The sequence below is a fragment of the Ursus arctos genome, unplaced genomic scaffold, assembly GCF_023065955.2.
Source record: "Ursus arctos isolate Adak ecotype North America unplaced genomic scaffold, UrsArc2.0 scaffold_26, whole genome shotgun sequence".
NCBI lineage: Eukaryota > Metazoa > Chordata > Mammalia > Carnivora > Ursidae > Ursus > Ursus arctos.
The window spans coordinates 12,288,193-12,300,023 of record NW_026622941.1 but is presented as its reverse complement, the minus strand read 5'-3'; the positions used below and the strand labels follow the sequence as shown (position 1 = coordinate 12,300,023).

Here is an 11,831-nt window from a genome sequence, read left to right as displayed (position 1 = left end):
TAAGGTGAAGGCTCTATGTGAACCATACTGCAAACGTCCAAAGCCTTCAAAATTTGGCCCTACCTGCACACATGTCCATATATTTTCTCTACTGAATTTCATGCTACCTAAAAATCTCACCTTCTTTTGTAGAAATTTTCTTCTATCCTAAATCCAAGCCGTCATCATTTAAAGCTTAACAAGTAGAGTGCAATAGAATTGCCAAATTGCTAACCTCTATGCTTTTATTCAATTCTAAGATATTCAGATTTAACTGAATTTACTAGTTGTTTGTTCCTGGGCACATTAAAATGCCTCATTAGAAATTCTTCCATAAAGATACTTTAAAATCAGCTTGCCTGCCTTTTTGTGTGTGTTTTCAAACAGATTCAGTCATAAATCTGTAACACTAAGTTCTACCAGATCTTCTCCTTTTCTAAGTATCTTAGACTTCTAAACTACCTGAAACGGATTCCGAAGGGAACTTAAAACCATCTCTTAAAATTTGCTTGTTGCGCTGTGCTTTTAATGGCTACTGCTTCTACAGTTACGTCTCTTTTTAGTTTCAAAATTTGCATGGCTGCCTTTTTGACTTTGCTTCAAGAGTCAGTCTTAATCAGGCAGGTACTGCTCAGGGTTTGCTCGAGCAAAATGGCTTTCGGGCTAGGCTTATTTGCATCTTTTCCATAACAGAGTGCTTATTTTAAATAGGTACCTAAATACTACCTGCGCTCTGGGGTTTACTGCCGCTGCTTGTCACTTCTTAGTAATGGTCACAGTGTGCTATCACCTTCGTCACGTTCATTATAAAGCTGTCCCACGGCAGGTCTGACAAGGCAACGATTTCTGAATATATATTCCGGGCATTCATTACCGTTCGTATTTTCACTAGTTTCGGACTGAACACTTCAAATGTCCTGTTCTTAACTTCCAGTCCGTGTTCCTGACTGAAAGCAGGACTTTCATTATGAATTACCCATCAAGACCGTAAACGCCGGCGCCGGGGAAGCGGGACCGAACCGAGCGGACGCCCGAGTTGGTAAACAAACTCCGCGCAGGCGCAATGACAGCAGGAGGCTAAACCGGTGGGTTGGTAGCCACCCGGGGATTTTTCGTAAAGCTTAAAGTGGAAAAGCAAAACAAAACGCCGCTTCTTAAGGTGATAAAGTGCGGGGCTTTTTCTATTTTTACTTATTTCTGGCTTTTGTTTCTGAGGAACAGGCGCGGCCTTCAGGGCCTTGCAGAGAAGTCTGCAGAATTCCTCGTCCCCGAAGAACTGCGGCTAGCGTGTGGGCTGGTTATACCAGCCTCATTCGTCCTCGCCGCGGAGTTCTGCTCTCCTTTATTTGTTTACAGCACAAATCCACCCGGGTTGGGGGGTTGGGGGCTGGGGGGTGGGGCAAGGCCGCACAACGCCACAAAAAATTTCCCAATCTTGAGGCTTCCCCAAACCACGCGAGATCTGCCTGAGCGTAAAGCGGAACCTCGGAGGGTACGTGTGCGCATGCCCCTGACTAAGCCTTTTTAGCGCGAAAAAGTTTTGAAACTCTCTGTGGCGTTAATAGTAAACCAAACCTGGCTCTCCAGAAAGGTCTGAGGGATTCAAGCACACAACACTACATTCTTCGAGACTTTGCAGTCACAACTCTGCATGATTTCATGGTCGTCCCTTCTTTCCGTTCATATATGTTGACCGTGAATTCTGTGTGAGAGGAAGTTTCAGCGAATCCAGTAGTAAAGGAGTGGGGGTGGGAGAGCGAATCCGGGTTTTAAAATAAGGATGATGTCGTTGAAGTGTTTCGAGAGATAACTCGGGGAGCGACTTAAAGGAATAAATCTGAGGGGGCCAAGATGTTTTTTTTTCTCACTGGAGACTCAGGGAGACTGTGCTGAACTAAGGTAATGCGGTGGGAAGGAGAAGGTGGGATAATTTGAGAGATAAATGAAGGCAGTAACTCGACAGCACACGGGAGAGGTGAGACTAGAAAGACAACCGTTGGCAGTAGAAAAAGTTCCTTAAAATAGTGTGAACCTATGCATGCTTGTAAACAGAAAGGTAGAAATGATTAGGCCATGATTTGTAAGGTGAAAATTGGGAAGTCCCTGAATGAGGGGAACAAGGAGGATTCTAGAAGCCGTAGTCCTGAACAAGGGCTGAGGTTAGGATTAGAAAAAACGGTTTAAGGTCACAGGAGTCAGGAATTTGGGAACTGTCTTGAGAGAACTGAGTAATCTTACCTCTTTTGCAGGATACATGGGACACCTGCACAAGCATTGGATTTTGTCCTGCAACATCTGAAAGGTACCACCCAGACACCTGAAGTGCTCTCTGCCAGTAAGTCCCCTGGTTCCTGCCACCTCCTGCCCACCCTATACCTCAGCCAGAATGAAACGTGGATTTCGTGGCGTGAAATGGTGGAATTTAGCTACGAAGTCCCTTAGACATACCACTGGTGCATTGTAAAAAAACATACTTCTAGTTCTAGCTTCCCAGTTCACTAGGTATTAGAGTCCATCTTGATACTGGCAGCAGTGTTATGCAGCTTAGCCACTATATGTTGATTCTTTGTGTACCATCTGGAGTACAAGGCAGAAGAGGGATGGAGTACATAATTTTACTAGCCCACCAAAGCAGTGGATTGTAGGTAAGTAGTATAGCTTCATCTGTAAGAAAAACTAAATATAGAAAGCCACAGGATTTAAGTTAGCAATGATGGACAAAGGATCCAGGTAGGAATTATAAAATGGAAGTACTTCAATAAAGACCCAGACTTGGTAGTCCCCTATCAAGAAGTTCTCCCTTGGAGCACTTCATTCCATTTTAGCAGCCTGAAGTACAGCCTAGTAGCTGGGCTCTGTGTGTGCCATTGATGGGAAAATGTTCCAGAAAAAAAGTTCGTGGATGCAATAGAATAGGATTTTTGGGATAAAGCCTGCGTGTCTTGTTTTAGGAAGTGGGATCATCTAGCTGTAGGAGGCATGACATCTCAATATGGTGTCACGGAAGGTGTGTGGAATTGGGAATCAAGACCTTGGGTTTGCCTTGGTTGGTTATGCCAGTTAACTCTGTGTGACTTCCCTGTGCCTCAGTTTCCCTCTTTGTAAAATAAGGATAACAGTGCCTACCTCATAGGATGATTGTAAAGATGAAATGAAGTACTGTTTAGAAGGCTGCATGAATTACTACATAGAACTTGATGTATAATTTATGATCAAAAAATGAAAGTTTCTTCCCTGAGTCTCCCACATTTCTGCATGCCATCTACCCCTCAAATATGGAAGCTCTGTGTAGCATAGAGTCGCCTGTATTTAAGACAGGTTCTCTACCTTACCTTCACATTAGAATTACCTGGGAAGGTTTTGAAAAATGGCCAGGCTTCCCCCTAGATCAGTTAAGTCAGAATCTTTGATAGTGGAGCCTGGACGTCAGTAGTTTTTAAAGCTCTTCATTTTGCTACTGAAGTTAGAACCACTGCTTTAAGAGTTCCCTCTAGCACACCGAGGTGGCTCAGTTGGTTAAGCGTCTGCCTTTAGCTCAGGTCATGATCCCGGGGTCCTGGGGAGCCTGCTTCTCCCTCTCCCCACCCCTGCTTGTGCTTGCTCTCGCTATCTTTCTCTCTCTTAAAAAAGATTTTATTTATTTATTTGAGAGAGACAGAGAGTACAAGCAGGCAGACTGACAGAGGCAGAGAGACAAGCATACTCCCCGCTGAGCAGGGACTCCGATGTGGGACTCAATCTCAGGACCCTGAGATCATGACCTGAGCTGAACACAGACGCAGAACCAACTGAGTCACCCAGGCGCCCCTAAATAAAATCTTAAAAAAAAAACGAGTTCCTCTAGAAGAGGGAGAAGAAAATTAGATCTGTGGTTTAAGACCGTCTGTATAGTTATACATTTGAAAAATTTCTAGAGGAATAAAGGCTAGTGGTTGAGATGGGCAGATGAGTAGGGTATAGGGAGCTATATTCAGGAAAAGAGACCATTATGATAAGAATGTGGTAAGCATCCGGATTTGGGAAAGGCAAGTGATGAGGTCATTAATACAGGCCCCAGGAGTATATGGGCCTTACTGTAGCGATGGAGGGCTTTGAGCCTCCCAAGTTGATCCTATGAGCTAGCAGGCAACTCAGATGATGTCTTTATTGCTTTACCGCGTGGTGAATCTTGGTCTGATGTCCATAGAGGGGTGCGGCAACCTTTTACAACTGTCTCTGCTCTGTTGGTTGGGGAGGGGCATCATGGCATCACTGAAGTGTATGTATGTGGGTGTTCCTCTCTAGTGGGAAGGTGCTTGTGGGAAAGCATGAGCAGCAGGCCATTGACAATGAAATCTATCAGGGTTGTTGTGGCTGCCTAAGGTTCTATGACAAGAAATACCAGAAACAGACTGCTGTGTAGGACTCTTGCAGTTTATAGGAGGGTGAGAACTGATTAGACTATTTTTGAACTCTCACCCATGTCAAGGGCATAAAAAGTCAAGATGAATACTGGTAAAGGGGTTTCAAAGAGGATATCTGAATGGAGTTACTGGAGTGCTGTTAGACAAACAAGTCAGAGAGAAAAGTGGCCACACTCTTTCCCTAAATGTAAGCTTCCCACTGTAGCAGGCACAAACTGGGAGGAGGGGGAAAGCCTTTCAGTTAGGCTTTTGTCAGCAAACTGTGACTATTATACAGGACTGGATATTTTAGTTACTTACTTTTCTCAACTAAAGTGACCAGGAAAAGGAATGGGACTGCCCAAGTTTTCATTCAGGGATGGGAGAAGAACCAACCCCTACAGAGTGTTTTCACAGGGACAGTGGAAAATAAAAATTAAGTTGCCTTAAGTTAGTCCCCAAAATCCAGTTTGTTCAGTATGCTGGAACATTACTGTTGAGCACCTCCTTTGTTTTTTTAATCCTAGAGGTATAAGGATGAACTGGATGACATTCTCCCTATAAGAATTTATGAACACACTGCAATATAAAATATATATAACCACAGAAGTAATATGTGTGAGAATTAAAGAAGTATTATAGTAAAAAGGAAGATATGAGTAACTTATTTTGGAGGGGGTGGGGGTAAAGAGGCATAGAACCACACACAAGATGAAACCCAGCAGGATTTGAGAGAGGAATAGATGTTCCCAAGGTGGACAGGGCAGAGGACACCATGTGTCAAGTCTAAGCTATGGAAACAGCATAGTGTATGTGTGGGAGAGCTGCAAGCAGAGTGAAGGGTATGCATAGCCAGGTGGGTGATTAAAATAGAGGTGAGCTGGAGGCCACAGGTATTATGAGTTTAGAGTGGGGCTGTTGGGTTCACCCATGGAGAGTTAATGGAATTGTAAAAACACATACACACACACTGAGATGCCAGTCATTTCCTCTATCAGTCCTTTCCTCCCTCTCCTTGCCCTGCCCTTTTATAAAATTTGCCAATCAGAGAGTGCTGAGAGGGTAGTATGGGAGCTCCTCTCCATCCCGCTGCCTACAACTGATTGGATCCAGCTGTGTATCTGACTTAGGCTGAGTCAGACAGACTCTGCCTCCTATATAGATCGGAACATTGAGAGACTGGGTCAGGTATTTGTCCCCGGCTTTACTGAAATATGATTGACAAGTAAAAATTGTATATGTTTAAGGTGTACACTGTGGTGTTTTGATATGCATATACATTTTGAGATTATTACTATATCAAGCAAATTAGTATATTCATATCACATAGTTACATTTGTATGTGTGTGGTAAGAACACGTGAACTCTATCTTAGCAAATTTCAAATATGCAATACATTATTGTTAACTATAGTCACCATGCTGTGTATCAAGTCTCCAGAACTTCTATATCTTATAACTGAAAGTTTGTTCCCTTTGACCAGAATCTCCCTATTTCCTCCAACCCCCAGTCCCAGTAACCACTGTTTTACTCACAGTTATGATGAATTTGACTTGTTTAGATTCCACATATAAGTGAGATCATGCAGGATTTGTCTTTCTATTTGGCTTATTTCACTTAGTATAATGTTCTCCAGGTTCATCCATGTTGTCACAAATGGAAGGATTTCCTTCTTTTTAAAGGCTGAATAATATTCATCTCTGTGTGTGTATCATATTTCCTTTATCCATTCATCTTTTAACAGACACTTAGACTATTTCCATATCTTGGCTACTGTGAATGATACGATGAACATGGGATGCAGATATCTCTTCAAGCTACTGATTTTATTTCCTTCAGAGATATTCCCAGAAATGGGATTGCTGGATCATATGGTGGTTCAGTTTTTAATTGAGATTGGGTTACTGTGGTAGGAGCATTGAACTTGTAAGGTCATGTACGTTTCAGAGCTAACTCGGCCTGTTGGGGGCAGCTTTTGGGGGCCAGTAATGCAGTGTAAAGCAGGATGAGCTGATATCAAAAGAGAAGCGGGTGAATGTAGCCGATGAAGAGGGAATAGGAGACAATAGGCATTGTAGCCTCATAGGGAAAGAGAGAGAGTCAGTGGCTGTCTCGGCTCCCACAGCTTTCTGGTCCCTTATGTCAGCCCCATCTTAGGTCCATCTTCCTGTTCTAGAGTTCTGTACAGTTCTTCTGAGTCTTTATAATCTTCTTCCACCTACTTAGCTTTCTTCCCCCCAGACACCACTATTGAGTGGCTAATTGTGCTTTCCCCTTTGTAATGTCTTGGCCTCATGAAACCACATACCTTCCACATAAAGAACACACATATGTACCAGGGACACTTATTTCACTTATTACAGCTAAGCTATGCCTAGAAAGAGTGGGTGTCTTGTTTTTTTTTTTTTTTTCCTAGAGTTTTCACCTGTGTATTAGTTATCTATTACTGCATAACAGAATAACCTAAAACTGGGGTGCCTGGGTGGCTCAGTTGGTTTAGCGTCTGCCTTCGGTTCAGGTCATGATCCCAGGGTCCTGGGATTGAGTTCCATGTTGCGTTCTCTGCTTAGTGGGGAGTCTGCTTCTCCCTCTCCATCTGCCCCCGCCCCTCGTGCTCTGTCTCTCTCAGATAAATAAAATCAATTAAAAAAAAACCCCAAAGTACCCTAACACTTACTAACTTAAAACAATAATAAACATTATCTCATAATTTCGTGGGTCAGGAATTTGGGAGCAGCTTAGCTGGGCAGTTTTGGCTTGGGGTCTGGCAACATAGTTGCAGTTCTGATGTTGACAAGGACTGTAGTCACCTGATAAGGGCTGGAGGATCTGCTGCCATGGCGACTCACTCAGCTGGTTGCTCTTTGGTGCTGGTTGGTGAGAGGCCTGTTTTCCATATGTGGGCCCCTTCACAAGATGGCTTGAATGTCCTTCTGACATGGTGGCTGGCTTCTCCCAGAATGAGTAATCCAAGATGTTAGAGAGCCAGGCAGAAACTATCCTTATTATGATCTGGCTCCAGAAGTTACACAGAATCCCTTCTGCCACATTTTATTCACTGGAAATAGGCTACTAAGTAAGGCCCATGTTCAAGGAGAGTGGCATTATATATCACTATTTGAAGGGGGGCATATTGAAGGATTTGTGGACATATTTTAAAACCACCACTACACACACATACACACAAACACACACAAAACCCCACCACAATTATTAGGTTACAGGAAAAAAAAAACCCTAAGTGTCTAATTCAGTTTCTTTTTTTTTTTTTTTTTAAAGATTTTATTTATTTATTTGACAGAGAGAGAGAGACAGTCAGTGAGAAAGGGAACACAGGCAGGGGGAGTGGGAGAGGAAGAAGCAGGCTCCCAGCGGCGGAGCCTGATGTGGGGCTCGATCCCAAGACTCTGGGATCATGCCCTGAGCCGAAGGCAGACGCCCAACGACTGAGCCACCCAGGCGCCCCTAATTCAGTTTCGAATATAGTTCAATTTCATTATTTAAACAATTCCTTTAAGTAGTATAAGTCTCCTTTGGATAAAAATGTTTCATGTTTCATAATGCCTCCCAAGGAGGTCCTACATCTTCTCTAAAGATAACATCTGTTTATATGGGGGGTGGAGAGCCGTAATGTACACATCGTTGTGGAATTGGTGAGAGATATGGTATCCCCTGGCTTCATTCTGGACCTAGAGTATGTACTGGCAGTTTTCTGGCAAGATACCCCTTGTTGGCCTGATCGCTGGGGAGCTTGCTGGTCTGTGATGCTGAAGCCTGCAGTTGGAGAATTCATGGCCCGTTTTTGGCTGTAGGCAAATCTCCCAGGGAGTATTGGCTCCTTCCTCTTGCAGACTCAGCTTCCCCTTGGCCCCTGCTGTGGAGTCACCTCACCTAGCCATGGCAGCCCCCCTGGCTGTTAGCTCAGCACCCATGCCACCCATGCTTCAAGGGAACGGTAACAGCTTAGGATAGTTGACTGCTCTCTCTCTCTCTCTCTCTCTCTGACTACACTATTGGAAACTTGCCATTGGCCCAGACAGCCATGGAAAGTGCATAGAGTGAGGTATGAGGGGCCTGGGCAGTCGTCCCAAAAGAGGAGCAAAGGCAGAGATCCTCTCAACACGGAGGTAACTCACCGGCATGCAGAATAAGGGCCCCGTAGTGATATCCAAGTCCCAATCCCTGGAACCCATGAATATGTTACCTTACAAAATAAAAGGGACTTTGTAGATATGATTAAGTTAAGGGCCTTGAGAGGGGAAATTACCCTGGATTATCTGGGTGGGCACAATCTAATGACATGGGTCCTTGAAAGAACCTTTCTAGTCTAAGGCCAGAGTCAAAGGCAGATGTGACTATGGAGTAATGGTTAGAGAGGTACAAAGTTGTTGGTTTTAAAGATGGAGTAAGGGGACTATGAGCCAAGGAATATGGGTGGCTGGAAAAGGCAAGGAAGTAAATTCTCTCTGTAGCTTCCAGAAATGAATGCAGCCATGCCATCACCATGATTTTAGCCCGGTAAGACCCATGTCGGATTTCTAACCTATAGAACTGTAAGATGATACATTTGTGTTGTTTTAAGCCACTAAGTTTGTGGTAATTTGTTATAGCCACGGTAGAAAATGAATACATTCAAATCCAACTTTGGCCTAGAAAGGGGTCGGGCCTGGTTTTCTGACAGCTTTAGTCTCCTTTATCTGTCTTTCTTGTTAAACCGGAGCTGGAAAGGGACAGACTCCATGTGGCATGTCCTTGTTCTACCATAGGGAAGTATTTATTACTTTTTCATTCAGCTGACAACGTTTAAAGGACAATAAGCACCCATATACTCTTCACCTAGATTCACCAATTGTTAATGTTTTGCCATACTTACTTGCCCTTTCTGTATATGTACATACATGTATTTTCTTGTTGTTGAACAGTTTGAGGGCAACTTGCATTTGTCTTGACACTTCATCCTGAATATGTCAGCATTTCCTAAGAATAAGAAAATTCTCCCATAAACCACAATTCCTTTCTCCCACCTAATTTAAATAACAATTCTGTGATATCATCTAATATCCATTTCACAATGCAAATTTCCCAAATTGTCCCAAAAATATTTTTCTTCTTTTTTTAAAATTTTATTTATTTATTTAAAGATTTTATTTATTTATTTGACACAGAGAGACAGCCAGCGAGAGAGGGAACACAAGCAGGGGGAGTGGGAGAGGAAGAAGCAGGCTCTCAGCGGTGGAGCCTGATGCGGGGCTCGATCCCAGAACTCCGGGATCATGCCCTGAGCCAAAGGCAGACGCTTAACGACTGAGCCACCCAGGTGCCCCTGTCCCAAAAATATTTTATAGCTACTTTATATCCATTCTCTCTCGCTCCCCAGTCAGCATCTCAGCAAATCCTATGTTGTGGTCTTTAGTCTCTTTGAATCTGTAACAGCACATGCTGCAAACAGCACACCTTTTTAATTTTTATTTCATGACATTGCCTTATTATTATTATTATTATTAATTATTGTTTTAGAGAGAGCATGTGAGTGGTGGGGGGGGGCGGACAGAGGGAAAGGGAGAGAGAATCTTAAGCAGGCTCCATGCCCAGTGTGGAGCCTGACATGGGACTCGATCTCATGACCCTGAGATCATGACCTGAGCTGAAATCAGAAGTGAGACAGTTAACCAACGGAGCCACCTAGGTGCCCCATGACATTGACTTTTTGATAAGTCCAGACGAGTCCTCTTGTAGAATAGTCTGTATTCTCAATTTGGCTGATTATTTCCTCATAATGTCTTATAACTTGTTCTCCAACCCCTGCCCTTTTAAAAAAACTAGACATTATGCACAGAGGTTTGATTAGACTCAGGTTAAACATTTTTTAGAAAGAATACTTGATTAGTAGTGTTGGGTAGGTCACATTGTTCCACATTAGGCACATAATTTCAGGTTGTCTCACTATTGGTGATGCTAAAATTTGGTCACCTGGTTAAAATGGTGGCTCCTACCCCTTTCCAGTCTCACCATGGAAAAGGATACATTTCCCTTTGCAGTTTGCAAATACTCTACAAACAACTTGTTCTCAACAACTTTTCATTTGAGAGTTTGAATACCCATTTTAGTCCTTGCCTGAATAGGTTATTTCATTGGGGGCTGCAAAAATGGTGCCCTAGCTATTATACTGTGCATTCATTAGCTGGTATTCTGCTGTAGAAAAAGCTTTTCTTTTAAGAAAACTATTTTAATGACTTTCTTGGTAGCCAGTTGGGTAGTGGTTTGCTTTCAATTTTGTTGAAAGAAATCAGAAAACTCATGATTTTTAAAAGAATTTGTTACTCAATTATTGAGGCTGGTCAATAGTATCTCAAGAGCATCCCCAATATTTCTAGTTGTTCCTTCAGTTCCCAGGAGCTTTTTAAATTCAGGCAGTGCACCACTGTAGGATTTGAGGTAAAGGTGGGTGAGAGTTCACCGTTCTATGGTAAAATGGAAGGAAAACTAGTAGGTGAGAACCGAGAATCAGTATGACATCCTCACTGCACAGGTTTTCAGGAAGATCAGCTTTAGAAAGCGTACTTGTGGAAGTTGAGGATCTAGAAGTTAGTTCCCATAAAACTGTCTCCATGCTCTTGGACCTCTTGGAAAGTTTTTGTCTGCCCAGTCTGAAGACCTCTCTAGAGTACCAAACACTCTAAGCAAATTCTCCCATGTTTGGTTGATGACAAGTAAGGGCATAAATACAGGAATTTCAAGAATGACTTTCAAAAGAACAGCCTGGATTTCAAGGCTTTTGTCTTGCTGCACTCTCCTGTTTTGAATTTCAGAAGCTGAATATATTAATTCATTCTTTCTTTCCACTCCTTTTGTAACTTGAAACAGTGCCACACTCCCTATTTCCAAGGCAAATTGATTCCCAGGCAAAGGAGGAAAAAAAAATCACATAAATCATTTTCAAAATATTACCCCAATTACAAGTATTGTGGAGTTTTAGGAGTTTGGATGGAAGACACTGTCCTTTTCTTTTCTTCCAAATGACCAGGAACAAGTTAGGTGATTACAAATTTAAGATTTTTTAAGCAGAATTAGTATATTACACCACATGTTTTATAAAAATCCTTAATAATATTCTGGATTATGATTCCTAGAAGAATTATTACTATTTTATCATTAAGCTATGATGTACACATGCAATCATCCTAAAAGGAATGAATAATTTGGTCTTTTTTTTTTTTTTGGTCTCAAGTAATTTGAAGCAATCTTTTTGATTTCTCCTGTCGGAGGCCCTTAGTAGTGAATCACATCACATTACATTTGACAAGTTATTTTAGCCTAGTCCATTATTCACGATGCAGAATAGTATAGTATAGTGTGCCTGCTCTGGAATCAGATTAAATAGTTCCAAAGTCTTGTTCCCACACTAGCTCTGCAGTTCGGAGCACATTCCTTATCCTCTGGAAGCCTCAGTCTCATCTATAAAACAGGAGA

The 11,831-nt window shown here is 42.5% G+C and overlaps 1 protein-coding gene across 4 annotated transcripts in view; it reads left to right on the top strand.

Annotated features, from left to right (window-relative positions):
- The first annotated feature begins 644 nt into the window (after nt 1–644).
- GPR19 (G protein-coupled receptor 19) overlaps nt 645–11,831 on the top strand; it is a 35,301-nt gene continuing 24,114 nt past the window's right edge. The window contains exons 1-2 of one of the 4 annotated variants that reach the window (XM_044385222.3): nt 645–1,138; nt 2,229–2,314. The gene's annotated coding sequence lies outside the window, so the exon portion shown is untranslated. Of the gene's footprint in view, nt 1,139–1,434; nt 1,879–2,228; nt 2,315–11,831 lie in introns of those variants that run through there. The other 3 variants (XM_057318879.1, XM_044385224.3, XM_026502396.4) reach the window with 3 other exon arrangements.